Source organism: Lactuca serriola, chromosome 9, assembly GCF_051521515.1.
Source record: "Lactuca serriola cultivar US96UC23 chromosome 9, Lser_US96UC23_V15, whole genome shotgun sequence".
NCBI classification, from domain to species: Eukaryota; Viridiplantae; Streptophyta; class Magnoliopsida; order Asterales; family Asteraceae; genus Lactuca; species Lactuca serriola.
In genome coordinates, this window is record NC_136416.1 from 138,263,244 (window position 1) to 138,268,335 (window position 5,092).

The window sequence follows — 5,092 nt, forward strand, 5'->3', positions numbered from 1 at the left end:
TCGGCTAAGTCTTGAACCTTCGCGCTGACCGTTCGCTTTCTCAGTAGCAAAAGCGCTTCTCTTTGCCCCTTAAGTAGAAGGACAAGAAAGATATTCTTGGTTTTCTTGCTCCCGCTTCCTCATCTGCGCTCATCAAGCCAACTTTGCTCTTTGGGAGGTGAAAGAGCGGTTGAAGCGGACAGACCGCATCGAAGATATATTTAGATATATACACGGTTACGGTTATCTCGGACTGCGTTCCGGAAAAAGTAGCCTACTTGAGAAAGAAGGGGCGGGCACTCTTGTCTTTCAACCCACTATACTATTCATAGTTGTGGGGCACTGTGTACTTACAGCCTCTACGATAAGCAAGTGAATGGGGCCAGTGCGTGGCGAACGGAACGGTTCATAAAGCCATTTTTAGCCTTCACTCCCTAAATAGGAATAGAGCTACTTTACAAATAGGGCTAATTACTTCGCACCTGACTGTGATAGCCCTCTCGATACCTTATTGGAGCTTTGTAACTAGTGGCCGGTTTCCCGTCGCTAGAGCCTTTTCCCAGTGCACGGAGCCCCAACGAGGAAGGCGTTAGTGGTTTATGGTCCATAATGCTAATCCCTCTTTTTGTGCTACTCCTACTCCTAGGGCGGGAAGAAGATAAGAAAAGGCCAAGCGTTCTCTTGGTTTCCCAACCTGTTGCTTCTAAAGACTGCCCTCTCTCGGTTGGATGTTGGTCCAGCCTACTACGAGGATCCCGTATCCAGCAACCCAACCTATACAAAGGGCATCCATCAAAGCCCCTTTACTAGATTGGAGCTATGAAGCTTACCTTCTTTTTATTAAAAAGGGAAAGGGCTTTTTCAGCTGGTGCGCAGTAGCACACTTCCGTTTTCCCTTGACTAGTAGGGGTCCCGTGGTTCCTATGCCGCCGCCTTTCCCGGTCCTTTTCTTTTAGTGCTTCGACCCGAAGCGATAACTTCTAGCTAGTTCAGTGGATAAGATGGCTGTGCTCCAGCTCACTCAAGAATGGGACGGCAGTGGTCCGCCGGCAAGCTCGTTCTGATCTTGGACGCAGTACATTGGAATCCTGAAGCACCACCACGAACGCTACCGCGCGTCCGCCTGCGGTGCGGTAAGGCACCACCCTGTTGTGCCAGCAGCCAACTCCGGCGTGTCAGCTTAGTTATCCTCATCAAGCCACTTACTTGATGTCTAGCTTCCCAACTGGTAGACGGTTCCTTTTCCCCCCAGATCAATGAAGAAGGGAGAAGTCACTTGATTCTTCCGAAGAACCGGAAGCGAAGCGCTATGCCGGGGCGGGGGGACGGGAAAAGAAACGGCTCCGAAGAAAGAAATTTGGGTTCCCAATGCTTCTCCACGCTCAACGAGATGCGCCAACCTCAGGATGCTTTACTCCTAACCCCACAAGGTTCTGAGACGGAGCTTAACCTGAGTCTCGGTTAAGAACGGCGATGACCTATGTTTCACACGGCGCACGATTCCATGGATAGTTTCATTTGAGATCGTGATGGAGGACATAGCTTACGATCATCGGCTTTGATCATTCCACTAGGCATTTGATTAGGACATTGCACAATGATCCGAACACTTTGTCGCATCTCTTCGATACGAATACAGTAACGATCATAGCGATCTCCTCTGGTACCTACTGGTACGTCAGGATCCGATTGGTCATGAACATCGTAAGGTGCTGCTCTTCGCGAATCCCAGCATACCCCTGGTTGGGATGGGTAGGCCCACCACTTCACTTTCACTTAGGCCCGGGCCAAGTCAGTGGGGGGGACCCTGTCGGGCTCCTTCCCCCCCAAAAAAAGAAACTGTACGTGAGAGTTTCCCTTCATACGGCTCGAATCATTCTCAGATGCCACGAGAGGCATCCTTTCCTTGTTTGTTGGGTTGGTTCACGCGCGCGCAAACGAGCACCGGCCGCAACAGCAGGAAACTATGACCAATAGAGTCAGACACTTAGCTACATCCGCACGCAAAAGGAATGTGGTTCTGGTTGAGGCTTTCTTTTCCTTATTAGTAAAGGGGGCTAGGGACGTTCGCAGAGTCCGTGCCTTCCGTACCACCGAAAGGTCATTCTTGGGCGGATCCCACTCCTAAACATAAGGGATAGGGGTCCTGGGGCCGGGCCTACCATATAAAAAGGGTTGTAGAAAAAGAACCCGGCCACCTATTTCATTCGGCGTTCTGGGGCAGGGGCCCGACCGATTCGACCTACTTTTGCTTTTGGATAACAAGAAGGCGAGCTTCTCTGCTTTGATCAAATCAAAAGCCCAGTCAGCCACCAACTCGGTGCAGGTCACGTGACCTACAGCTCGGCCTTCGCTTTTTGAGGCTTCCTCTACCCACATCTCTATGTGCCCGCAGCACTTCCATATGGAGAAAGATAGGCTTACCATGTTCCATCAATAGCACCTAACCTATGCCGATTTTGGCGGACCATGCTCCACCCCGGTGAACTCATGCGGTTCCGACGTGCCCAGAGGCCAGAGGCGAATCCGTTCACAGTCCGTAGGACCAACACCATTCGAAGGTGGGCGGCCCACCCCGCCTAGAACAGTTATGTTTGACTGGGCTTACACACATTCGCTCACTTACACTGTCCCCCCTCAGCTCACCCTAGCCCCCGGCCTTTTGCTCTTCTAACGTAAGCTCCAAGGCTTCACACCAAGTCTTCACTGACATAATATGCATGCTTAAGTAGGGTCAGGCAGAACCGTTGTTGCCTGATGGGAACTTTCCCCATATTGCTATCAATGTCTTCATGTCGCACGACCTCTTAAGATTACACCACTGAATCCCCAATCCTTTGCTTGCTGTGCAGTGACAGTACCAATATCCATTAATCGTTGTTTCCAGATACGGTTTCCGGTTGACATCTCTTCTAATTCGTCGATACGAGAAGCAAATTGTTGTGTGGAGGAATCAATATCTCGACATAAGCCAAGAGGCAGATCTTGTGCCACTCCACCTGGTCGTATGAAACTGGCATGCATCCTGGCTCCCGAGACTCTTTCATAGAATTCCAACAATTTTTCCCGCTCCTCAAAAGCCCACAGGAACGGAGTTGATGCTCCCACATCCATAGCATGAGTAGTTAAAGCAAGTGAATGATTTGAAATTCGAGTTATTTCACGGAATAACACTCGTATATATTGAGCTCGTAATGGTACCTCGCAATTCAAAAGTCTCTCTACGGCTGAAGAATGAGCGTGTTCTTGGGCCATCGTAGAAACATAGATAGGGTCGACGACGGAACGAAGAACGAAACTTTACGACAGCTTTTTCGTACACGTTCACTTGCATCACATACACAAGTGCTCTCTGAACCGTGCAATAAGGTCACCCATAACACGGCTCTCCCATTTGAGTTATCTTAGCCCCCAGCCATGCTATTCAATAATCTTAGAAAAATGGCAGCGTAAGGTAACAACTAGTATTGAAAGCTGGTCGCCTTTGGAAGCGTTCGCTGGTAACCAAAGCGTCTCGTTCCCGCAACCACTTTGGTACTTTGTTTATAGCTTTTTTAGGTTATGCAATAGAAGGGGGCTTGCGCTTGAATTGAAGTAGCGCCTTTGGAATATGAGGAGGGCTCCTAGGTGGCGCGTTCGTGGAGGCAACCCAAAGGAAGAGCAAAAAGAAGGTTGGGTGCTTGTGGGGCAAGGCCACCCGGCCTCGAATAGGAGGGGGCTTAGCTCTGGATCCTCCCTGCTTACAGAAATGAATGGATCAGAAGGGGGCTGGATTCTCTATTTCCGGGCCGGGCGGGAGGTGAAGGCCATAAGAGAAGATTGCCCTCCCGGTAAGGAAGAGGGGAAAAAGGCGCTGTCATCTATCTCGACCAGTTTCCCGAGGCGTTGGAAATCCAGACCGGCTCAGAGAATCACTGGTGCTATTTAGCCCTTCGTTTCGACAACAAAGAAGTCATCTTTGACGATTTCCCATTCCTTCCCTGCCGAGCCGCCTCTCTTCGCCATTCGGTGCCTCTGCCTTCCCTTTCTATAACATAGCCAAGCGCCCTCCTTTACAATTACTAAGAAAAAAGAAATGCCAATAAAAGCCCTATCGTATCAGTACGTCTCTGTGATTTTTCCGACCCCAGGGGACTTTACTCAACCCATTCCCCAGTCTCCCGCACTGCTCAAGTAAGTGTGCGACTCCGTATGAGGACCTCCTTCCCTTCTGCCCACTCTCCGTTCACACGGTTCTCAAAGCAGAGGAGGAAGGGTGGGTAGCAGGTACCACGAGCCCTCTGTCCCACACATCTATCCAGAAGCAAGTGTAGTTCACCGGTTCCACCGAATGCTCCTATCTGTCGGCAAAGATCGTGTGAGTGTGCAGTTATGCTTCGGATGCTTCGACATAGAATAGATAGACCCAGTTCCCGTTCTTTTCCGGTGCACTCGCTTTATATCTCCGACACACAAGGAAGGACGCAGTGGGAAGGAAGGAGCCCTAGCCTCTGTCCGGCCGATCATTCCGCTGGCATCTCGCATTCACGCCCCCGTTTGACTGCCGCTCGGGGATGTAGTTGTAGATACGTTAGTCTTAGTGGGTCGTTGGCTCCACTTGTTATCTCCTTCTACGACATGCTGTTGTCGTCGCCATATTCCATATGTCACTTAGTCATCTCTGCCTCGCTGCGGGTCAGCACCTCCGAAAGAAACGGAGGACTTCATTCAGTGACCCCGCGATCGCCCTCTGAACGATCAGAATAAGGTAAAGCTTGAAGATAAGTTTTGTACTCTATTAATTTCTCAGTCCCTCTAGTCGGGTGGGCGCCGCCGGTCTTTCGACCAGATCCCCCTAAAAACCGTACGTGCGGGTCTCCCCGCATGCGGCTCACGCCATTCGAGGTGGCCCAGCCCAGCATTCATTCTAAAATCCTGTAGTGAAATTGAGACTGCTCGACTTCGGAAGCAAATTCACGTGTAGGCAGCGCTGTCTGTCGTACCGTTGACTCTATCTATTCATTGAATTTGCTTGATTCCATTTTTTATATAGGCTCGCTCCCTCTTTTTCCAAGAATTCATGCACTTCCCTTTACTCCATAGGGCCTTCTTTAAGAGGTTCATAGTCCAAAGC

At 50.3% G+C, this 5,092-nt stretch overlaps 1 pseudogene; it reads left to right on the forward strand.

Moving 5' to 3' along the window:
- Positions 1-4,054: 4,054 nt before the first annotated feature.
- On the forward strand, positions 4,055-4,770 carry LOC145076125 (uncharacterized; annotated as a pseudogene).
- The last annotated feature ends 322 nt before the right edge of the window (positions 4,771-5,092 follow it).